Below are 26,021 nucleotides of genomic sequence, written 5' to 3'. Positions count from 1 at the left end.
TGAACCAGTCGGCCTAGAAAGCTCCTTGCTTCAAAACTACCAGACTCTAAAATCCAGGGTTTATTCCACAACTTGGATGCTACAGGTGAGCCAGGATCAAGACTTCTACACAGGCTGCCTCAGTGAGAATATTGCTTCCTACAGATCCACATTCCTATTCTGCTACAAGGTAAGCCAGAAGTTAAATATCCCTAAAGTGAAGGGATATATATAAATAAAAATACATATTTCTATATCTTTGAGCCCATGCTAAGCAATATATTCAAATTGTTTGTAAGCATGCCCATAAGACATGCTTAGAATTGCTCTGCTCTAAGAACACATTTATGAAAAATTAAAAAAAAAACAAACCTCAACAGTGAAAGATACAAGACAGAAAATTGTCACATTAAGATTTACTTATGCAAGATGTATTCTGACTACACCAGGGTCCTATGAAGCACATTGGCCCAGCTGAACTGGCAGGTCTCAGGTTTTGCTAGCACCCATCCAGCTGTTGTTTCTCAGTAAACATCTGAGTAAGTACACCAACATTGTCTCATTAACACAAAAAAAATGAAGATAGCGTCACCAAGTAAGCTGAAACAGTCAATTAATGAGTGTCACGCTGGAAAACACCTAAAAATAATTATTACCTGTTTACCAGAATCCTGTGAAATTTCCAGTAGATAATATTCAAATTTAAGTTGTCAGGAAAAAAACCTATCAGCCTATGTATAAACAGATATGAGTACAGACCATGTTCAAGGTCTGCACTTGCCCTTTCTTCTGCATGGGGAAAGTGTGAGAAAGGGTTCTAGTTTTAGACTCTGAGGTACATTCACAGTAGTAACCACACGATTCAAGTGTCTGTGCTCCTCCCTCACTGCTGCTGTTTGAACTCAGAGTATTGTTGTACTTTGCACCAAGACATATTCCTGAGATTTTAAAGTGCTGCGCTTTCGTAATTTTGAAAAATAACTAGCAGTAACAACCTACAGAGCAGTAGAAAACTGCAGAATATCAGAATGATTTGGATTGAAAGGGACCTTCAAGAACAGCTTGTCCAACCCCATGACACCTTCTCAGATTGCCCCAAACCCCATCCAACCTGGCCTTGGACACTCCCAGGGATCCAGGGGCAGCCACAGCTTCTCTGGGCACCCTGTGCTGGGGCCTCCTCACCCTGACCTTCCAAGAAGGAAAAAATTTCTTCATTTCCTGGTGTTGAATTAAACTTTACCATTTGTAAGCCTCCAATAATTTTGAAAAATTAGGTAGGCTGACACCAACCCTCTATTTTTTTTACACTTAACAGGAACACTTGGGTGCCAAAGCCTGCATGTGGAAATCAGTAACATTTATGGAGTCACTTCACTGCACACTGAAGTGTGAAACAAGACATAGATGGACAGGTTGTGTTTACCTACCCAGGTACACCTAGAATAATGAGACATCTTGGTCACCTCCAAGGGCAGCACTGGTGGTGTCCATCTGATCTCCACTCACCCCCCATAAATACCCATTTGCCCTCAGGCTTGTGATTGCTTTGCCTGTGCCCAGGGTATTTCAGTGCCTGTGCCTCCCCTGTGCTCCGCACCAGATGAAATTGTGCATAATTAAAGTATTCTAGAAAAAATACCCAAGTAACTTTCAGCTCCATTTTCAAAGGAAAAGGTGAAAAAGGTGAAAATTTCATGAAGTTGCAATGCGACTTGGGTCCTGAATGTTTGAATAATTTCTGACAATAGCAGTCCAAAGACTCAAAGTTTTGAAAACCTTATCCTATATAATGTAAATCATAGATGGCTGCACAGTAGGAGGAATCAAAACATACAACTTTTACAGTTCATGGTAAAAATATTACACTGTATGTAATACTTGTGTGAAATATATTTCTTTTCTTCTCTCATCACATCAAGTTCTCTCACTTGGGAGACAGAGACACTGCTCTCCTCACACGAGGCTGTTTGTGCCCAGCTCAGGACAGGGGTGTCCCCTTCCACCTGCTGACACACACCAGAACACCTTTATGGTTATGTCCAGTTCATGAGAGTACTTCTGTGCAAGAAGCAGCCTCAGAGGCATCACAGCTCTGGCAAAATCCCCCAGTGAGAAAGCACTGTGGTGGTTGTAAGCAATTTGAGAAAGAAGGAAGGGCCTGGAGTTTGTTGCTTACTCCTGTTATCTCAAACTTAATTAAATTTGAAACGTGGCAGAAATTAGGACACAAACAAATAATTAAAACATTAATCATAAATGAATTCACAGCTTAAAAATATAGAGTCCTTGGCACGGATTTCATGTGAGTAGCTGAAAGTCTGTTATTTCCTGTAGCACCTACTATTCTGGTAAATTCAATACAGGTTGCCTAATGAATTCAGAAGTTACTGGAAAAGAAAAGGGAGAAGAAAAGGAATGGCACTGACACACCCCTACGTCACACCACTTCGCTTCCTTAAACAGCCCAGGCTTAGGCCAGTTTTAGAGGCACAGAAGTTACATTGAAGTGTCATTTTATCTCAAAGATACAACCAAATTTATTCATTCTCACTCACTGTGAGGAAAACTAATTCCCTCACCAGAACTATAAAATACAATTGCATTTCACTGCTGACTATCATTAGTTTGAACATATGCTGATTTTTTGGGGGCAGGCAGCAGGGTGGTAAATTAATATATATCTGAATGGCCAAATATTTCTGGTTACCCCTTCCTATTTTGCTGTAGGTCCCAGCTGTCACTAAGGCCTGTCACTCTTTTACAGCAACATGAAGCCAGTCTACTTTAATTACAGGTGCAGCCTAATAGTTAACAGATTCATGATCATCTCTCCTCTCTGCTGCAACCACATGAATCCAGGCTTTGATTGAAAATGAGAAAAGGAGAAAAAAGAAATCAAACATGTTGCTAATTGTGTCTTGAAAGAAAGATTCCTTTGCTTCCCAAGACTTGCAACCTTATCAGACTTACCACGTACTGGAAGTACAATGTGAACCATGCCATCATTTCAGGGCAAGCAGAGTAAAAAAATCATTAGCAGACACCTAATAATACCAAGAATCCAAACCTATCAAACCTCTCTTCCCCCCTTTCCATCTAACAAACACATCATATTTATCAGAAGCATTATTACCTGCATTCAAAACTGGCAGCAGTGAAATACCAGGTGGTGCTGCTTCAGAGTTCTTCGCCAAAGCAGTTTGGGAATCTTGGCCATGGATCTCAGTGGTGAGCTGTATTTCTTCCAACCCATCCTATCTGCTTCAGTCCAATGGACAGATTTCAGAGTGTGATTTTCTTCAGTGTAGTAGCATTCTTCAATCTAAATGGAGCTGTGAGGAAAAAGCAAAGAGAATTTGAGCTCGTCTGATCTAACTTTCCAACTGTTTTAGGCTAAGACGAGGCTAAACATTGCCCAGAGGGGTTGCAGTCCCCCCACCCCTGGAAGTACTCAAGACCATCCCTGGATAGGGCTTGGAGCAGCCTGGTCTAGTGGAAGGTGTCCGTACCCATGGCAGGGTGTTGGAATTGGATGATCTTTAAAGTCTCTTCCAACCCAAACCATTCTGTGACTTTGTGAAGATCCATCCAAATATTGTCCAATACTACACCATACAAATATTCATCCCAAATACCTCCCTTAGCCTAATATCTGTGAAGACAGACCACACGTGAGATGAAGGCAAACAAAAGGAGATTCCACAACCAAGGACCTCCAGAGAGCAACCAGTCCAAACACTCTGCCCAAATCAGAGAACAAGAGGGTCCCCAGGACCACTCCAGCTCTGAGTATCTCCACAGATACTGAGGGTAACTTGTCCCAGTGTTTGGCCACTCACAGCAAAAACCTTCTCACTGTAACAGAATTTCCTCTAATTCAGTTTGTGTCCCTGAGCCCACTCATCTCAAGGCTGAACTGTCTCAGCTCTCTCTGCCTCCCCTGGTATCACCACTGTATTCTCACAGTGGGGTTTCCCACCCTGTTTTCTGGCCCAAATACAGTGCTCCTGTATTTTGATGACTGAACTATGGTACTAAGTGCAGATGTATTTCTCCAGCATTCTTTTAATCATCTGAAAAATAAAGCAGCAATAATTACATAGCAATGAAATTGCTGATTAAGTGGGCCATGAACACATTGGGAAACCACAAGGTGTAGGCCTTTCTTATCTCATTAAAAGTTACACTTTAAGCAACAGGACATTTTTAATCTTTTCTGTCCCAGCTACATACAACCTAAGTTTGTGCATCAAAATACTGCATTGCAAAGATTTAATGCTTCAAAAGAAATTAGTTAAATATAGCAATAAAGGCCAGAGACACAAGCCTATATTAAAAAAAATCAGCTTTGTCTCACAAATCCTTCTATCACAAAACCATAGTGGCCAACATTTATTTTTATTTTTAGCTTTTAAGCTTTCACTGATGGAAGTCCAAGTTAACCTTTACTTTATTTTGTCCTGGACTAAATCCACTGTGACATCCTTTTTGCCCTTTTAAATACAGAAATTTCTTGGAAGGCTTCCAGTACTTTGAAATAAACACATTTACAAGATATGCAACAATTAACATGAGTGGCTCTAGAGGCTCCTGAGACAGCTCTGAAGTCCCTATGATGTGATGTCCAGATATGTTTATATAACTTTTTTTATTTAATAGTTAATTTCAGAAATCACTCCTTTACCATCTTTAGCAAAGTGGGTGTGAACTTTCTACTCCAAACAACAAATGATATGGGAAAAGAGAAAAAATATGAAAAAAGCAAAATGACATTAAAAAGGCAAAAAAAAATTGCATTAAAATAGTACAAGTTTATGCTTAATGATGTCTAAAGAGCAAGCTGACTTTGAGGCACACTGGAAATGACCATTTCACCCTGTAGCTGGTGGTGCTGGAGCCAGGGGACAACTGCACTAAAGATCAGAAGATTGTCATGTTTATGCACCTACAAGCTGACATCTGTGCACTTCTCAATCACAAGTCTCACTACATGTTTCTACTTATTTCTCAAAATTACAAGGCTTGTTACAATTTTACTTCAGTTTTCACACAAGAACTTGAGAGTCTCAACAGCAGCAAATTTGTGAGTTTCCAGTTGAAGCACCCAAAGAGATAAAGCAGATACAGGATGAGAGGTTATTTTTCAAAACAAATGCAAACTGGCAAAGTCTCAGGTCTTTTACTGTTGGATACTTGTTGGGAACAAGTTAAAATAGCTCCTCAATCACCTGCAATTATCTTCAAAAGTTTCTGGAAGTCAGAAAAGCTCACAAAAACAATGAAGTGCCAGCAGAGAGCTTGAACTCTAAGAAGTTTAGAAAATAAATTATAAATTAGATTCTTTTTATTACTATCTTGTTTAATGTGTAATTAAGTCAGGAATTATTCAAAAAATTTTCATCCTACCTGAAAACAAGGGATGAACAATTCTAAGGATCCCTTCCAGATAAATTTATATATTTATTATATTATTGCAACCACAGTAAGACCAACAAGATTATGGATTGGAAACAAGCAGATGAAAAATGCTTCCACATCAGTGAAGCAGCACAGAGGTCCCAGACTGTTTGTTCCATGCTGAACCTCAATGAGGAATAAAAATATTCAGAAGTAACTCTGACTGAAGTCCAAATAATAGTCCCAATTCCCTCCACGGGCTCTTGTGCAGAGTTGCTCAGCCCACTGTTTTACAACACATGGATTTTAAAAAATCATCTGGGAAGTTGTCAAATACTATTTTTCTTTAATAGCTACATATACACTGTGGCTCTTCAGCCAACTGGCAGAAACATTAAACCCCCAAACTTTTATCGTTTTTACAACATGTAGAAGTTATTTTTTTATACTTCATGACTCTAAGAAGTACAACTAAACAGAGTACTACTATAATTTTCTAATTATATTTTCGCAAGTTTTTAATGTCATAATTTAAATTATGAACTCTTTAATTCAAGATGATTAATTAGAATATGTTCCATTTGGGGAACAAGAGTTCAATATCCCACTAGCAATTAAACAAAATGCACTCCTTTAGCTTAAGATAAAAAACCAAAATGCAGCCAAAAAGTTTCTTCCTTGTATCTGTCAGATCACAAAAGCATCCAATACAGCAGGATAAGTTTGCCAGAAAACCCTAACACTTTCAAAACTATATTATTTAGTGCAGTGGCTTAGTTCTGAAGCTGCACCAAAAATGACATCCGAGCTCTGGACAGTAAGCCTTTTTGCCAATGAATTTCTTGTAAAGTCAACAATTATAATTTATTCTGATCCTTTGTGTCATCATATTAGTAGTTATTTTTTTCTGCAATCCCAGAGCAGCAACAAATAATACCATAGAAGAGGACTGATATAATTACAGGCTGAAAAAGATAGGCCAGCACCCTTACACTCAAAACTACCCTCTGTGGCTCCTTCATACCCCATATGTTGCTAATAAAACTGTTTGAATCATACCTAGGAGACAGTTTTACTGATATTGTATCAGGTCCCTGGGTTCTTTGTATGAGATACGATGTCACCAGCACTATAACTATGCAAATTCTGTGATACAGGATCCCACTGGACACAATATTACATACCCAACTCACAGTATGAACCTGGGCATTAACAATAATTCTAGTGTTATATAAATGAAACCACTATGTTTATTGAAAAGCACGCCACACAACAACAAAATCAAATTTAAAAAGCAATAAAGAGCAACTGACGTGCTCATAGTAAAGATGGCAACATTGGTACTTTTCCCCAAACAATGTAAATTTTGCTTTGTGTTCATGCAACAGTGCTTTACAGAAACTTTTGGTAGAGACATTAAGCAAATGCAACTCCATCAACAACATTAATCAATTACTTTAAATAGGAAATAGAGACTCACTTTTAGGAACAACCATGTGATGTTCAGCAAGAATCACTAGTATATCCAGGAGTGGGATTCTCAGCTTCTGCTACCAATCATGGACTAAATGATAGAGACTAAGAACAGCAGCAGTGAGAAACCAACAGCTTGGAGGTATCAACACACATTGTGCTGAAGCACCTCAGAAGAACCAGCCTGTGGTCACAAAACACCTGCACCAGATCTCTGTGTGACCTCAGGCAAACAAGGCTTCACCCTGGCTGGCATCATGTGAAATAGGGTCCCTCATCTTTTCCTGCCTAGCTCTGTGGTCACTGCTTTATGCACATCACATACACCTGCAAAAAGGCAGGGCAGAGATCTTAAGATGGGTGTTGGAAGAGACAGAAAAGTGCAATGAGAAATCTGACAGCACAGGCAGCTTGGTGCACATTCCTCTCAACCATGTTTCCAATGATCTCTTCCCTCCACTATTAATTTATTGGTTTGCTGCAGGTGAGGAGTGTTATAGCTTGTAAGGAGTCTATTTTTGAAAGAAATCAGAAAAAAGGTAACAGGCTGGCATGATAAAGTGAGTCTGATAAAGACCCAGACTGAAGAGACAAAAAGATGCTATTCTGCCAAGGTACCGTGAGAATTAATAAATCAGATCATTTTATAAGGTAAATTGTACAGTAAATCTGTATTGTAAATTGTCTAATACATATGGGAAAAGCCACAGCTCAGTAGTCCCTGGCAATATTTTTAATGGCTTCAAACACAGCTAGAAAACAAATGGCACACAGCACAAGTACCTAAGGAGTCTCGCTCTGAGAAGCTCCAACTTTAAATAACTGGTGGAAGAAAAACAGAGTTGTAACCAGGCACTCAGAAGATAAAGAACTGATTGATTCCTGTCACTTGTGTGCTTCCACTACAGTGCCAGCTTCAGCAGTAACTTCTCAAGTTTTCCACCAGTCTCTGTGCAATACAAAAGCCGTAACAGTTTTATTCTGTTTAAAAATCAATAAATAGCATCTTAGGTGACATCTGACAAGGCAGAAAGCTTGCACTTTTTCCCATTAACATTCTGCCCTCTGGTATTGCTGCTACATTTTATCATCATGCAATTCAGAGAGAAATATATACCTATTCCCAAAGTTTGAAAAAAACAACCCCCCTCCTTCCCAAATATGGCCCAAAGCTGTTATGAAGTAACTTATTTTTAGCAACAGCACTTATGCAGATACTTAATTTTAATTAATAGTCTCACTGACTTCAACATTTGCACAGCAAGACAACTCCACGCTTCAATTAAAGCCTGCACAGAAATGCTGTGCTGATTCATGGCCAAAAGCATGACAGGAACATCATTATATAAAATGCTCATAAAATTTAAAGAAAAAATGTAACAGGATCCTCACCTTTAAACAGAACATTAGACACCCTCTAAAACTCACAGCTTGAGCAGAACTTGCAGGTTGCTGAATATGTGAATACCAGGGGTAAAATATATGCAGTGAAATTATTTCAGAGTGGGCATAAGAATTTTGGGGAAGTATCTTAAATTGAGACTATAGCAGGCTCAGGTCTCCAACCTTGGCATGTGCCATGGCTGGTTTTCAAGACTGGAAGATTCTTTACCAGGAAAGGAGGCAGCTGCACCTTTACTTCTGATCTTTTCCCATTGTTCACACAGCACATAAATCTATCAATAATCAATTAATTATATCCAGGCCAGTTCAAACAGAGATTACACTGGGCATCTTCAGCAGATATTCACTTCCAGGGAAGAGACACTCTGAGTAATAATTCTGCCTATCATAATATACCTATAACAAATCTAATTTTGAAATAACATGATACCTAAGAAATACAGGCTTTTTTTCCACTGTCTATATAATATCATAAACTAATCTTTACTTATTGGGCAGAACCCTTAAAGAGAATTGGCAATAATTTTTTGTTAAAATATTCTAGTCTTGTTTATAAGCAAAACTGTGGCACCTGATGGCCTATGACTCCCAACTATCTATTAAGAATTTCAGAAGTGTAAAAAAACCCGAAGAGCAGAACGAAACAGCCCATATGACAGAACTCAAGGAATAAACAGATAGAAAAGAACAGGTAGATGATGAACACCTGAGCTTTTTCCTACTGGAGCAATTTCTTCCCAGGACATCCACTTCTCTCCAGCTCAGCACTAGCCTTGCCAGCCTGCCCACACATGAGCTAAAATAAAGCCCAGCCAGACCTGCCTTGGCTCTGCAGAGCACCAGCTTGTGCATTTCCCCAACCGTTTCACACCTAATTTACAGAGTACGTTTATCCATCCCCATATCTCCGAGATCTAACCTGGGGAGTGACTAGAATCAGAATCACTTAATTGATTAACACTTAAGAGAGATGCAGAAAGACTGGAAGACTTTCTGAAAATGCATTATTTTTATTCCCACTCCATTAAGCAGTCCAGCACTTTTGAAGGATTAATGAAAGAACTATCAAGAAGTAATACAGAGGAGGAATGCTAAGTCTCAGGGAACATGCCAACACATGATGAAGTGCAGGCACCTCACTGGTAGCGAGGAGTCAAGCCAGGATGTTCCAAGAATCACAGGGACATGTGAACTTACCCACTTGATAAGTCAGAGTTTATTTGATTTTTATGAAATACCATTTTGATACCTGGATCACAGACTGCAGGACTCATCAACTTAGAACAGTCATTCTCACAAAACTCACATTTTTTCACATAGAAATGTCTACTAAACATTCAGAACTGAAAGCATTCACCTTCAAATTAATATCCAAAAGCAGTCAATGAGCATATGTATACATGTAAGGATTATTTTCTTACTAAGCAGGACACAATGTTTCACTTACAGCTTCTATTTCTTAAGCAGGAACTGAAGACAAGCCCAAGAAGAGCAGGAGTAAATAAGTTGCTGAACAACTTTCAGAGATGCTTTTTAACAGGAGCAGACAAAACATTCCCTAAAGTTGCATTTACAAGCCAAAGCTGACCTCAGGCACCACATTGAGTTTAGATGAGAACCTACATGGATACTGACCTCAATAATACTACAGGGGCAAATTTTGCATAGGGGAGACTTGCTCTTAAACAAATGTTTTCCAATGTATTAGGCATAGAGAAGCTTTTTTTCTGCATCAAGAACCACACGTCACATTCCTTAATCTGTTTCTTTTCTTGACCAAATACACTGTGGACAACCTACAGAGGATGCCCCTCGGTCTTCCTCTTTGAGGTCCCCATCTGCAATTTCCACTAACAATGAAAATACATGGATTTTTTTTTTCCCCTCAAAAATCAGTCACATGCAAAAAAAAAAACATTCTAAGTTATTAGAGACAATCAACATTAAGAAGTTCTGATAGAGTTCTTTACTGATGTTAAATGAAGTGCCACAGAGCCCACACTAATGCAAAAACAGGGAGAGATGAAGATGACAAGCAGCAGCAATGGCTGTGCATGAGAATCTAGGAAAAAATCTGGTGACAGGTCTAATTTAACAAAAAAGGAAACAAACACTAATTCCACACTTACCAGGTCTTCCTAGATCTAATTATGCATAAAGAATATAAAAAGGAAGTGAGATATATTTAACTGTGTATCCAAACATCAGTCTCAGGTAAGAAACTTCATTTGTAACCCTGAAACAACTGCAGCTCCTCTCACAACAGGGACAACTTTAAGGTCAAAATTCCAGGCAGAATCACAGCCAGGCACAGAATGATGCAGGACTGCTCACTGGTATCATACCACAGTCCAGACATTTCCTCTATATACTCCTGGACCTTTTCACCCACTCAGGAGTGAACAGGCAAAGAGAAGAGAGCTGGTCTACAAAAATAATAATGGTCCACATCTCAAAATCCTAACTACAAATCATCTCCCCGATCATAATTAAATGTATCAAAATTTAATAAGACTGGACACATTTAATTCTTTGTACTCCATAGATTAAAGAACAATGAGGAGGCTGGAAGCTGAAAAGTGGCTTAAGTTAAATTTACACAGTTGTGTGGACAAAATTCATTTGGCCACAGGAAAGCATTTATATGTTTAATATAGGATATTTTAAATAGGTTTATGCTGGCCTAAAAAATAGCATTTTGAAGAGATTATTATTGCAGTAAAATGCTTGCTATATACCTGAGTAATGAGACCACCAAATATAAAAAAACCCACATGCAAAATGTGCAGGCTCTTGGCCATTTCTCTCTCTCCCTCAAAATCCAAGTTGCAGGGCTTTAAGCCACCATATTCAAGTAAAACAAATTCAAACTATAATTTTCTAATATTTTATTTACAGTTAAATACAACACTGGCCAATGCTTACCAGGTTACAATGATGAATGTGTAATCTAATGCCCATTTGCCTTGATTTATACAAACCATCACATATCAGCCTCATGCATCCATCCATTTTAAGTCACTGGGAAGGATCATATTTTTCCTGATCTGAGTCAGTGTTAAGGCTGAACTTAGGCAGTTCATTTTTATTTGTTTGCATGAACCAGAATCAGTCTTTACACATGGTGGAAGATGCCTGGGGCTGCACAGTCCTCTGCAATCTCAGCAATTGGCCCTCTCATCCCATGTGATAGTTATGCGGAAAAAAAATAAGATCAACCAAATTTCCAACTGCCCTTCCAACGGGAGAAGAAACAGATTAGACTGTTCTTTACTTCTGAAGAAAGGGTCCCAAAAGGGTCAGTCTTTCATATGAAATACAGATCATTAACACTGGATATACAACTATTGTGATGCTCCTTTTTGTTTATACAACTGGGATTTGATTGTTTGATTTGAACCTCCATTTCAGGAGGTTCTATACTTTATATATGTGGCCTTTAAGGTCCCTTCCAAACCATTCTATGATTCTAAAAATGCCCCAATCCTTTTATATAATACTCCTTGTCTGCAAATAAAGCTCACTAATTAATTATGATTTTTATTAACAACACAATAGTTTTGTGTTGAGTAGAAAGGCTGAATGAAACCACATCTGCTTTCATGCAAACTCTCCTATCATGCGAGTTAGATGCAAACACAACACGTAATAGAACAACAGACTGCTCATTCCTGAAAGTGTCCAAATTCCAATTAGAATAAAATGATAGAATTCTCAAGTATCTGAAAAGACACTACATTAAATGATAAGAATTCCAAGGTCAAACACCCACTTTGAGAAGTGCTTTAGCCTGGTTTGCACTCACCCTTTTTTTTCAGAGACTAACTGCAGAAACAGTACCCAAACAATTATAATTGGTGACCTTTTCACATAAATGATAATTTCTTAGGCTCATTCTTTTATATTCCATCCCATATTCTTCCAAATAAAAGCTGCCCAAAAATACTTTGCATGAAAATCTAAATGTTCCCAGTGACAACTCTGATCAAGTCACTCTTTGCACATGAACACTGAAAGATGCAACAACAGCAAGAACCACTAGTTATTCTTATAACTTCAAGACTAAACCCTAAATATAGTATGTTTTCAAAACCTCTTTCCTAAAATTCAAGTAATATGTTCATCGCTTTAACTGAAAGCTAACAAAGTACAACTTGTATTGTGCTGCAGGCCATAAAGGGAATGTTCTTTATTTGAGTCATGGTTGGATGAGGATGAAAAGTAGTTTTTGAAAATTTACAACAGTTTTGACACTAGTGTGCGTTTATCATTGCAAGTTATCCCTCTCTATTTATCAGACTGACTCTAGACCTTTCACTACCTTCATAAAGGCAATTTTTATCAATTCTTCATGTCATTACAGCTAACTATAGGAAACTGCATAGAATACACAGAAAATCCATAGCTCAGAAAGAACAGGGATAAGAGAAAGACCCCAGTGTCTGCTTCAGGAAAGCAAGAGAGGCTATGGTTTAAAAGGAACATTTAGTAATTCATTTGCCTCTAGCATAGCACTCAAGTGACATTTTGCTATCATTTACCTATCCTGAGTAACCATTCTGCCACATAAAAAATGTTCCCAAGGAAAAGGAACTTAAAATTAATGGAAGCCCCTTCTCCTCCACCCTAAACTGACACATTACCAGCACTGCTTCCAGTATTTCACAGCAGAGAGCTGTACTTTGCTTGTGAATCCCATGGAAATCCTTATTACTTTACCCCAACCAAAGCTTTATTCAAAATAAAACTGTTCTTAATTTCTGGAGAGTATTTGGGAGGCTTGGATTCATACAGAACAGGTGGTGCTTACCTGCCTGTGGCAGCCCTTGTTAGTTTTGTAAATTGAGACACTGGGTTTACAGTTAGAAAAATGAACTCTCGATTATGGAGCAATTTCAGTACCTAATCTTCTAAATTTGACTTTCTGAAAGATGAGTTACCGGCCCTCACATCAGTCTTTACTGACTGCACCAAGACGCAAATACAGGTCTACAACACACCTACATTATTTATTGCAGGGCAAACACCAGCCTGCAGGAAAAATCCCTGGCACCAGCCTCTTCAGGTGCCTCCAGGAGCCACCACAACTACCAGGAATTTTTTTAACAGAACCTCAAAGGGCAAGGAGAGACTATACAGCTGATTCTGGAGCTTCCCAAACAACCCCAGGATGCTAAAGCAGAGGTAGAAAAGTAGATAGCCTGTCCAACATGCAGCAAAGCCTTGCAGGAGCAAATAGAATCCTAACCTTTCTGCAAGGTGCCACAGTTCCAACTTACAGGTAAGGCAGCATCAGAGACAAGTGACTGCTGTAGTTTTCAAAGACTTGAGACTTAAAGGCTTGCTAGCAAAAGATTTTTCTCCCCTTTTGTTATCAGATACAGTTTTCTGTGGGATAACACAGCTTCCAACTTAGGTGATCCTTCAAGGGACTTAGGGAGCACCTGGAGATCTTGCAAGATTCTAGACAGTAACACCAGGGCATGAAACACCTACACTGCAATAAGATCACCTCAAACAAGATGTCCTTGGACATATAATTAAATGTCCCATTAATTTTTTTGCACATGTGTACAAAGACTTTGTGTGCCTACTTAAAATCTCAGCAATTAAAGCTGACACGAGCTACAACACAGCATTTTTCTACCTATGAGAAAGAATCAAATCCGTGTTTCTGTAACTTCTTTTCCCAAAATTTAAAAGGCTTTCTGTACACCTTCTTTGTGAAAGAAGCTGAATAATAATTACCTCATCACAACATTTAACAAACACTTGTCACTATGCACTGCTGACAAAGAAGAATCACTAAAACTTTTCCTCTCAAAGCAAGACAGAAGCAAAGACTTAGTCAGTTCTTCACATAAGAGAAGTTTGCTGAGCAGCTTACCAAAAAACCAAGATATATTATTTCTCAAAGCAAAATAACACATTGCACTTGGAAGATGTGTGCTCTCCATACTGAACAACACCTGTTACATACCTGAAGGGGTTTCTTGAGCAAGCCAAGTCTCCCCAGGTGGTAATTACACTGATCAAATCATTCCCACACATGTTGTAAAAATGGAAAGCAAGAAGTAAAGGTAGTCTTAACAGATCAACAGCTTCTTCTGATTTCATGCAGCACACAAAAAGAATAAACATGGAAAATTCTGGCAATGCATTAAGGCAATTCTTACACCCAAACAATTTGATAATATAACATTATGAACCAAGCCAGTTTTTTTTTTTTTCATAAATAATGATCTAAACAGAATACTAGTCAATTCACTAAAAGATATCAAAGATATCCTTTTATTACAAATGATCCAAGTATCCCCCTTGAGGCTATGGCTATCAGCAAGCATTTAGCTGGCTCTCCAGCCAATAATTTTCAGATCTGTTTTATTATGAAACTGTAACACATTTTCAATAACTTTTAGCTTTGCTATACACAGCAACAAATAATTTCCCAGAACCCTTTGGAAAATCTGACACACAAAATGATTCTCTAGTCAACTTGTGTATTATTAAGCTGAAAAAACCTCACATATATCGGATCATTTGATCACTGGAGAGAATGGCAAAGTATTGGGAGCTTCAGGACAGATGGACGAACTTCAGGTCATATAAAACACTACCAAGGCTGTATTTGAAGAAAAATGTGAAAGTTTGTGAAAGCGCCCCGGGTGAAAATACTTTGTGTTGCTAAGAAACATCATCCCTGATGATGGATGAATTAAATTGTCTCAGTTAGCAGAGCCAACTCCAGGCATCCCTCGTTTATTAAGAGAATGTTTTCTCATACTGGTAATTTATTTCAACAGCTATGTACAAATAAAAAGCCCTACCTTAAAATGAAACAGAATTTCAAACTTGCATAATTAATGCTACAAAACAATAGAGTTTACATCTTGAACAGAATTTAATAACTAACATTTCACAATGTAAACTCTAAAAATGAATATTAATACATCCAGACTATTAAGAACGTATTTTAGGATTGTCTGCAGTGAAATATACTGTTCAACTCCCAAAATTACTCCATGGACAAGTGAGTGAAGTACAAAAGTCTTCAAATATTTCTAAGCACCGAACATTATCAATATTCAGGTAATCAAATTTTAAATATCACTGACAGAAAACTGCATTCGTCACAATAACAAAAACATAAAATATGCATGAAAGAAATCATGCAAACCACCCACTTTGGTTATGTGGACATTGTCTTAATTTTGCATCTAGTTACTTTTTTAATATCTTATTCACTGTTTCTCTTGCAGGACAGATTGGTGAACTTAGGGCAGTGAATCTTTGCTTTTCTGAAGTGTTTGCTGTTGAACGGATCATACCTGCTTTTTCCACTGTGCACTGCATTCAGTGAAGTCCTTCCAAAGGTACAGATGAGACAGGGGAAGGCCTCCAGCTTCTCTCTTCCCACCAGCTGCACATCAGGCCAGAGGAGCTTCAGCTGAAAGGAAAAAGAACAGCAAGCACATCTCACCTGGCACAGCCTTCAGAGCAGGACACAACAACAGAGGAGAAGCACAGTGGTGGGGAGCCCCAGTATAAGAACAGTCCCAAGGTCGGGAAGTAGCCCCATGACTGCTGCTCAGAGATGGGGGAAAGGGCAGGGCTTCCTTCACAACCCAGACAGGAATATGCACAATTTTATGCCACCCAGAAACCAACACAGTTGTTGCACTGAAAACAAACCAAATGTAAAGACCCATTTTCCAAGAACACAGCTGGCAAAGGGGAAAGTCATTAAAGAAAATGAATCTTCATTTGTCTGATGCCAAGGCTTTGGGGTTTTTCTTCCTAGTTACTAGATTGTGTTCTAATGGAGATTTCAAGTTAGAAATCCCAAACTTTAGGCCTACAGAGTCCAATTTAAGGAAAAAGGTGGAAAACCCTCTATAAACTGCTCTTTGGATCGCATCACAGCTACCAAGTCAGAAATTACCACACACAGCTACATGCCAGTAATGTGCTCAGCTAGTCAATACGCAGAGGCAGCCACAGAGGCTCTTCATCCCAAATAACCCCACCACGGAGCAGAGTTACCACTGGAGAGCCCAAGGAGAAGTATTTAACAATGATTCCAATTTGGCTGTGCTAGAGGAGATGCGTTTCCTGTGGGCCTAATAAGGAAGAGCTTTACAATCTGAGCAGAAGCCTTTCAAAGCCTCAGAGGACATGTCTTATCTGCACCACTTCTGCTCCTGGAATCCCAGAAATCCTGAAGACAGAAGGCAGATCAGACTGCAGCTTTCCTAGGCACAGATGTTGCAATCACATCTGCCTTAACTCTAAGCCAGAGTCCTTGTGTCTTCCCAACTCTGTCAGCATCTCTTAGTTGCTTTGGTGTTGGAAATGACAGGGCAAAGGATAAAAAAAGTGTTTCTGATCACATCAGGTGTAGTTAAACACCAAAATAAAAGAAAAACATCTGCAGATTATACTCCAAGCCAGCAGCAAGAAAGAAAAGGTTTTGAAGCACAGCATTTCTTGTCTACATTTTTCACAAAATAGCACTTCAAATCTTGAGATCTGATTGATCAAAGCTGGTTTTTTTTTTTTAAGTGTTGATCTAGCAGCCATGAAGAATGACCATTTGTGGGTCAGACATTGAAGTATAATTAAAGATTTTACACACCACTCAGAAACTGAGTCACCCATGGGTGCATATCCATGTAAACATTCTCCAAGCTTTTTTCAACTCATTAAAAATCCTCCCCCTAAACATCTATAGCTACAAGATGTCAGATTTGATTTGTCCCATTTCAGGTTGCTCAATGCAAGACAGACACAGAAAAAACCAAGACCAGCAATGGCTCCAAAGACAACGAGGAAATCAAAGCACAACACAACTCTTCTGTGACTCCAACACCAAAGGCTGGGTCCTGCAACAAAGTACAGGTTGCAGGACTCTGAATATAATAAGCTTCCTCTTGGCATTTTCAGTGCAGGATTATTTAATGTTTTTCTTTATTACATAGATGATGAACAATATAGTTGCAAAATTTGGTAGTTACCTGGGAAATGCTGCAAGCATTCTGGGAAACAGAATTGAGAAAAGTGGGACTAAGGGATTAACAACAAAACTGAAACTGGTGTTTTAATACTGAACTGAATGCCAAAACTGAAAAATATTTCCAATTTATAATAATGATAGCAGCATCATATGAAAAAGAAGGTAAGATTTATTCTGTTCATCACTGATCTTAAGGTTGTACATTACACTCAGGTTTCAATACAGATGTATGAAACCAGCTAAAACGAAAACCTAAGCAATCTGGGAAAGTTAAACAGTGAGTACAAAAATAAAAAGGTGAAGAAAGATGAGACAAGGTTAACAGCAGCTACAAGAATCATGCCCTACTACTGTAATATCCACTGCAGAAAAAAAAATGCTTAACAGGTTAGGGAAAAAATTAGAATAGTATCAGAGGAAATATGCTACCTCTAGGGATAGTTAAACAAGAGATTAGGTTATGGAAGGGTTACACAAATCTCCACTGATTGTTTTTAAGACCTGGTAAGAAGAACACGCCAGGAATGGCCCGTACATCACTCTCTGGCCTGACACTGAACTACACACTCACACATCCAGTACAGGGCCTCAGCACAGAGCAGTGACCTCCCCAGATTCCCGTTTTCTTTCCTAAACTTAAAGGCTGCACAAGTTTAGGCTCCTGCCAGGCGACTCAGCAGGTGACCTGACTGCTCCTTAGAGCTCTGAGCAGGCTTTTGATAGCTTTCTTTTCTAAATAGTCCAGGCAGGCTGTGATTGACAATTTTCTCTCACATGAAGCAGACTACCTTAAGTGTGGAGTACTCTGAATGATCCACCAGGGAAATAAAGTCAAAGTACAGAGAAGGCAATGGCAACTGATCCCAGGAATCCAGTCCTGGGAAGGAAATCACAACTGCCAAACTGGGCAAGGATGCACATCCCATTAGTACCTAGAAATACAGACACTTAGATTTTCTTTTCTAGCACCTCCAATAAATAAGTCTTAATAAAAAGAAGTATTTAACAAAGTACTTAGAGAAATGAAGAGGGAAGGCTTGACATACCTAAGCTTATTTTCACAGCAGTATGAAAGGAAATGAGGTAGAGTCAGAGCTAATTCTCCTTATATAATTTCACATGGAATGATTAGTTCTGCCCCAACAGTAACAGCTTTCCAGAGGGTCCTACTTGTAGCCAAGATTGCATACAGATGCTCTAAGTGTAGCTTCCTTATTCTCCACTGACAACCAACTTAAAAGGCCAATATAATATTCATTTTACTATAGAATGAAATTCACAGCGTGAATAGTAAAATAATGTCAGAACTACCATGAAACTACAGTGGCATGTTGGAGGCTGTGACTTTTAAAAGTTTAATCACAAAATGGATTCATGGAGAGGAGTGTACAGAGCAGCCTCGTGCTTCAGCGACATCCCATTGCCACTGAGGATGCCCAAGAGCTGTGGCTGGACAAGGAGAGGGCAAAGGCACAGAGGAGCATTCGTGTCACATGCCCTGCTGAATATTTTCCTTTAGAAGGCAGATTTCAATCATTACTGGGCTAATGCCCCCCCTCTATTAAGCCTGATTAGGACAGACATTCCACATGCTGAAGGTGCTAGAATTCCTGAGTCACCTGGGTTGCTTCTGGGTGAAATACCCATTACTGGGAATTCAGCTCAACCAGGCCCATAAAAAGAAAGCCCTGAAAGACATCCCTCAGCCCAATGCTGAACATATCACACGGATAATCCTAAAACTCCTTGCAAAAAAAAAAAAAAAAAAAAAAAAAAAAACAAAACAAAACCAAAAAAACCCTGCAATAGGTATCAGTACTCTTATAAAGCACTGCAGTGCTTTGTATTTAATCTTTGAATAGACAGTAGTAGAAAAGCCATACTCAATTCCAAAGTTTCTACTGCAAATTCCAGCTCAGCTGCTATTATTCCTGGTTTTTAAAGGATATATACATTTCATATATGCATAATAGTAAATTTAACTGTCAATGAAAAATTTAAGTCACATGCCAAAACAGCATGCAAAATAATAGCATACAAACTTTAAATGTGTGTATTTTGCAGTTTTTAGCACATCCATTTGTTTTACAAAAGACCTGTAGATTAAATACAAAATACACTATTAGTTTTAGGCACAAGAGCAACCAATTTTTTATGCCTTGCCTGAAATAATGACTAATTAGGCCAGCACCACCCTGCAGTCATTTCCATAAATCTTGCCTTTACATTCAAATCACAAGAAGAAAACTGACTTAACAACAAGAGCATATTTCTCATTAAAGTTTTCTTAAAGCAAGATCAGGACAAGAAATTATTCCGCAAAGTCAACAAGCTGATGTTATTGTTTATTTGGAAAACTTTAACTCAGACCAAACAAGAAGTTGCACTCAGAAATTTGCTGTATTAAACTGCAATCAGCCAGGGAAAACTTTCAACTGGGAAATCTTAAAACAGAATTTCACAGAATCTTGATAGATTTGTTATTTAGCAAAGTCATCTCACTGAATATTGCTTGTGTAAACCTTTTAAAATAACCAGAATATAAAAGATGTAGTATGTTCAACTACTTGTTGAATTTTTTATTTTGGACACATTCATATTTAAGGTAAATATTAAAGCAGAAAGATACATAGGAAATACAATTCAGATTAAATGAGGAGCTGTACTTCAATTAAGATTTTTGTTTTAAAATGATGCTAATTATCGTGCTTCTGAGAAATCACTTAATTATATATACTAGGCAAGATACTAATAAAAACACTTTATTTTCATAATGCAACAGGGACATTATTTCTATTTTATTTACAAAGGTGTCACCTGGTAAATAAACACCAATGAAACAGAATCAAAATTTATAGAGGCACATACTCCCCAGTAAATTTATTAACACACAACTCTGAGGTTAGCTTTTGTTCCTACCCCAAAACTGATTGGAAAGAACAGGAAAAAGTGAGATATTTTTCTAAGAGGTGGTCTAGAAATGGAGCAAAGCCACACCACCACTGCTCTGGCTCATCATCCATTCCAAGTTTTAAGCTTTCCCAACCATTTCCTTTTGCATGTACACACAATGGTTTGTGATATTCTGGAAGCTCTTCCCTACAATGACTTTACAACAGGTCTGTTTCTAATATGTGTATTTTATTAAGCTTTAGGAGGATTAACCAAGATCCTCAGTTCTTGAGGAAAATAAGGCATGGCAACAGCGAAATCTCCAGTCTTCATTCCAACACACTTGACTGCTGAATGCTGCCAGGGTGAGTCATGTCCACTATGGGACATGGATCCCATCCCAAAAAGGAATAAAACACTGCATCATATTAAATCTGCATCCAATTACTTAGGTGTGAACTCAAAGGGTGTGTTTTTATCTCAATGACAGCTTCTAAAAACGACTGTGAAAGAAATCTTGCACCCTGGATGGTGTTTTATCCATCAGGACCATGACCACCACACATTTTCAGTTGCCAGAGGCATGGCCAAAGTGACCTTCTCAGGAACCACTGTTGCATCTCCAAGAAGACAACATTCCCATGGTATTTAGGGCAATTTCATACTTGTACCACTGAGCATCAGTAACACAGACAGCCTGCTGCACAAACAGGCACTGAATGCCCAAAAATAATCTTGGAACAAAACTGGAAAACAGCATGTGAAGCCACACTGTTGTAGAGCCACAATACATATAGATGTTTTCAGATGCAAAACTCATTAAATTCCCCTTTTTTGGGCCCCCCTAACATTTTTTTTACAACAATTCAGCACAACTACAGCAAATTACATATGTAATACATTCTGAATATTTGATTATATGCAAACCTATACACACACAAATATTTAAATCAAAGTTGCTTATCCAAGATCTACTTACTTAGGGATTTATGTATCATAACTGTTTGTACTCTTTGCTTTGACCTTAAGAAATAATTATTCAGGGGAAAAAATACAAACCACTCTTAGTGCCTGGCCTTGCACATTTTCCTCTAACTTCTACATTTCATCATTAGTGTTACATACTCCACTGTTAATTTTAGACATTCCTCCAGTTCTCATTTGGACATCAAAGAGCTACTCATACCCAAAATACCAGCAATCTGAAATACTGGCTTCCCTACTTATTGTCATTTATAACTTGAAAAGATCTTTGATTTCTTGCCTACAGGAAATACTGCCGATCAAAAATAAAACATATATATGCTTCCATGAATTCCTATAGATGGGATACAGGATTTAGGATAATGGACTGAAGAAATGGTTCTTAGATTTACATTTCCTACCCTGCCTGGCGCTTCACACATTTATTTTTACTTTCACATCTGACATGCAGCAATATGGCCAGCTAAGGTGTACCTTTAAGACATCCTTGATATAAATCCACCAAGAAGTGAAATTCACACCGGGTTCTGTGTCCTTGCAGCACTCAGGCCCTGATTCCCCACCGATAACTGCTCCACTTATGGATGGCTGGGGGCAGCCCAAGGCTTGCTCTCCACAGCCCCTTGTTAACAATCCTGCCACCAAAGATTAGAGTGATTTTCCTGCTTTACAAACTTGGTAGAGAACATTACTCACATACAAATGGGGGGAAAAAAATGGTAGCCAGCTTTTTCTCTTTTCTGAAATTCCTGCTGCATGAGATCCTAACATGTTGCCTTGAGTTTGTATTTGGAGTTTGCTCTTCACTTTTGCAATTTTTTTAAATTAAAAATAATAGTATGTTACACAAGTAATTCCAAGCAATGAGAGACTCGCTCTATTGAACTCAGCAAGCCATTTGCTTTGGTTTTGTTACTACTCCCTCTGCTCAACAGCTCATGTCTCAAGCAGTGGCACAATCAACATTAAGATGATGCTCTTTATACCAGTATCATAAAATAGAATCATTAAACAGTTCAGGTTGGAAGGAAACTTAAAGATCATTTCATTCCAACTCCTTGCCATGGGCAGGGACATCTTCTACAAGACCAGGTTGCTCCAAGCCCTATCCAGCCTAGCCCTAAACACTTGCCACTACTATAACCAAGTACTTACCACTACTATAATGAAGAATAACTCTCATTCCACTAGAAATTTTCACTTTATTTCCCTACAACAGAACTCAGTTATCTTCAAACAGGACTGTATGTGTTACATTTGTGAACCCAACTTTTATAGAAACAGCAGTTACCACTTTTATTTAACCAGGTGACATCTCAAGTCTATGGACAAGATAATTGGAATAGCTAATCCAAGATAGTATCCACATTAAGGATTTGCTCAACAGCTGCAGGAGAAATGCCTTACCCCCATGGCTCTTCCAAGCTGGACTATATGGGATTGTTTTGGATAAACATAATCTGATCTTGTAAAGCCAAACAACAAGATGCATAGATATTTCATTTCTTTTCTGTAGTTATATTCCAGCTTACAGACAGTAAGAACTGAAATACAGCAAATGGTGCCAGAACTACTTGCCCTCTCTATGTCAGGAAGTGCTTGGTGTTATCACAGCTTCCAACAATCATTCAGGTTTTGCACAAGGGGCTGATTCCAGGAGCCCTGAGTGAAGGAAAGTACATTAAACATGTGCTGTTTTAATGGTAAAATCATCTGCTTAGACACTTCCATCAGTGCAGGACATTGGTCAGAGACCGCAAAACTTTGCTGCTTTGATCAAAACAGAAAGTAACAAACTCAGTGCACTAAATTGGGACAGAGGCCTAAAATGCTCTAGGCATGTGGCTCTGAGCTATGGGCTCAAAGCACTTTGCAGTCACAGAGTGCAGAAAACATTTATAAAAAGCTAAACCAGGATCTTTTTGTTTTCATATTCTCAAATTTTATTGAGCAGAAATGTTTGAGGATAGTTTATTGCTTTTACCGGCCACTCTAAAATGGGCCTCCAGCCAGCTAGGTCTTTAAAATATGTCTATATCTCTGGTTTTAAAACAACATTAAGGAAGTTGTATAATTTTTACACTGGAGTCTGAGTGACTTAGCAGCAAAAGCGACAGGTTTCAGCTGTAACACAGGCACTTCACAAGCCACAAGCACCACTTTCGCAACAGCGCCTGTTGCACTTGGTATTGATCTGATGCAAGGGATCCACAAGGGTTAATTAACAGGTGTTTAAGCTCATGGAACATCCAGGAGACTCAAATTCAGGTGTACCAGAAATCAAACTGCATTTCACCAGCTGAGGGAGGAATGTGGTGCTCTGTTTGTAAAGTACCAATACCCTGAGCTGAGCAGAATTTTCTTGCAAGGTTAAACCGTCTCTATCATTCATTAAAGGGGGAAATTGACCACAAGGTTGTAAACAAGTCAATTACAAAACATACTCGTGTATTACTACACTTGCAAACACCAAGGTCTTTATACTACATTAAGAATAACCTTCACTTTTTTATATATACATAAACTCAAAAACAGGATCAATTTAAAATCCTATCTCCTCTTATGTGATTTGCGCAACCTGGACTCACAGCATTTAAACTGACTTTAGTACACCCGGACTTTCAAGAAAGGGGAAAAAAAAGGCAAGAATACACATGACGTGAAGCCTTGAAAATTAAAGGCCTCAATTAAAATTCAATATTGTACTTCATATAGAGGCTCTTTACATAAAAACCCTGTCGTGGTTAAGATTTAAGGTTAACCAAGTTAATAGAATCCAATAAAATAGTTCTATTGAATTATGCCAAGCCATTGTTATAACCCACACTAAAATCTGCTGTTTGCTTTTACCTATTGGGCTCAACTTTGAACCATAAATTAAGCTTCAAACTATTTCCCACAGTCCTTAAAAAAACAAAGTACATGCTTTTGCACCTTTAAAGGTTTCTCTCCTCTAGTCTGCTACTCCAGTCATGTGTTGAAAGATTTGTGCAGACCTGCCAAGTCCCATTCATCCCAGACACACTTCCCTGAAGTTGGGATGTGTTTACAAAGTATATTTAAGCAGCTCCTCTGCTGCAAAGTGCTCTGTTCCAGGGCATACTTAGCTTATAATAATAAAGCCGATTTCCTAAAATCCACATGTTTTGCACAAGCAGTGTCCTTAATGTTTTTCCTTTCCTTCTAAAAAGCTTGATGGAACGCCAAAACTAAGGACAGCTACACCAGCAGAACTGCTCATACGCATCAACATTTTAATTTTGCTACTTGGAACCAAAAGGGGCTCAGATTCTGCCGCTCCCTTTAATGACTCGCAAAAATCAGCCCCTACACCTTGCGTGGCGAAATAGAAGGGAAGAAGAGTGTGTGTGTAGGAAACATCCTCCCCAGGGCAGCGGGACCGCGTGGGGCCCGCCCGGGCCGGGCCAGGCCGCCCGCCCGCCGCAGGGCCCGGCAAGGGGCCGGGAAGGGCCGGGAGGGGTCGGGAAGGGTCGGGAAGGGCCGGGAAGGGCCGGGAAGGGCCGGGAAGGGCCGGGAAGGGCCGGGAGGGGCCGGGAGGGGCCGGGAGGGGCCGGGAGGGCCGGGAAGGGCCGGGAAGGGCCGCGGCGGCCGCAGCCGCGGCTCGAGCTCCCGGCCCCGCCGGCAGCCATGTCAGAGCGGCGGGAGGCGGCCCGCGGCTCCCCGGCAGCGGCCCCTGCTGCGGGGCACGGCGGGCCCGGGCTCCCCGCGGCGGGCGGAGCCGGCTGCTCCGCTCCGCTCGGTTCCTCCCGGCTCCCCCCGCCCAGCGCGGCGGGGCTCGCCCGCGGTCCTCTCGGCCGCCGGCCCTGCTGCCGAGCGCCCGCCCCGCTGACCCCTTCCCTCCCTCCCGGCTGGCGCGGGCGGCCCCGCTCTCACCCCACCCCGAGGGCGCTCACCTCCTCCTCCTCCTCCTCTTCCTCCTCCTCCTCCTCCTCCTCACTCCCTCCAGGAGACCGTCGGCACCGACGCGGCGGCGTCCCGGCCCCTCCCTCAGCTCAGCGCCGGCCCCCCCTTCCGCCCCGCCGCCCGGGGACCCTCCCTGCCCGCGGGGAGAGCCCGGCTGCCGGAGCGGGGCACGGGGAACGAGCCGTGCCAGGAGAGCGAGCAGCCCCTCCGCAGGAGTTTCGGGAGCGCGGAGGGGTGGGAGGAATAAAGGGGTGCCGGTTAGATGTGAGTAGGAGGTGTGTGTTCTCTCCGCAACTCAAGCCTTCTCAGGTGGTGCAGCTCCTGGGAGAAGCTGAGCAGGTGTTACCTTAGAATCATCATAGATGCGTAAAATAGTTTGGGTTGGAAGGCACCTTAAAGACTTCCTTGTTACAACCTCCTGCACGGCCAGGAACACCTTCTACTAGACCAGGTTGCTCCAAGCATCATCCAGCCCGGCCCTGAGCACTTCTAGGGATGGGGTAAGACACAGCTTCCATGGGCAACTTGTTCCACCTTCCCAGTAAAGAATTTTTTCCTAATATCTAACATAAACCTGTTTTCTTTGGGTTTGAACCTGTTCCCCCGTATCCTGTCACAACATGGTCTTGTTAGTTGTCCCATTTTTCATTTAAGTTCCCTTCAGACACGGGAAAGTCACACACAACGAAACTACCCCGAAGCCTTCTCTTTTCCAGGCTGGACAATCCCAATTCCTTCAGCCATGTGCCACAGGAGAGGTGCTCCATCTCTCTGATCAACCTTGGAGGTGTAACTGTTACAGGCAGGTGTATGAATCCTCTTTTTACCCACACTGAGTAACAAACCTTCCCAGAAAAACTATTCTGGAGAAGAAATGTTTTGTCACACTGACTCAGTTTAGCGTGGTGTTATCTCTGGTATGTAGACAGAAACATTTTTTTTAATAGGAAGT

At 40.0% G+C, this 26,021-nt stretch overlaps 1 protein-coding gene across 5 annotated transcripts in view; it reads right to left on the bottom strand.

Annotated features, from left to right (window-relative positions):
* QTMAN (queuosine-tRNA mannosyltransferase) overlaps nucleotides 1-25,184 on the bottom strand; it is a 170,971-nt gene extending 145,787 nt beyond the window's left edge. For 4 of the 5 annotated variants that reach the window (XM_077784897.1, XM_077784899.1, XM_077784901.1 and 1 more), the window contains exons 1-3: nucleotides 25,060-25,184; nucleotides 15,585-15,703; nucleotides 3,116-3,314 (exon numbers count right to left, since the gene is read on the bottom strand). The gene's annotated coding sequence lies outside the window, so the exon portion shown is untranslated. Of the gene's footprint in view, nucleotides 1-3,115; nucleotides 3,315-15,584; nucleotides 15,704-22,723; nucleotides 23,604-25,059 lie in introns of those variants that run through there. The other variant, XM_077784898.1, reaches the window with a different exon arrangement.
* Nucleotides 25,185-26,021: the final 837 nt, after the last annotated feature.

The sequence above is a fragment of the Lonchura striata genome, chromosome 8 (assembly GCF_046129695.1).
Source record: "Lonchura striata isolate bLonStr1 chromosome 8, bLonStr1.mat, whole genome shotgun sequence".
NCBI lineage: Eukaryota > Metazoa > Chordata > Aves > Passeriformes > Estrildidae > Lonchura > Lonchura striata.
This window is presented reverse-complemented; position numbering and strand designations above follow the sequence as displayed.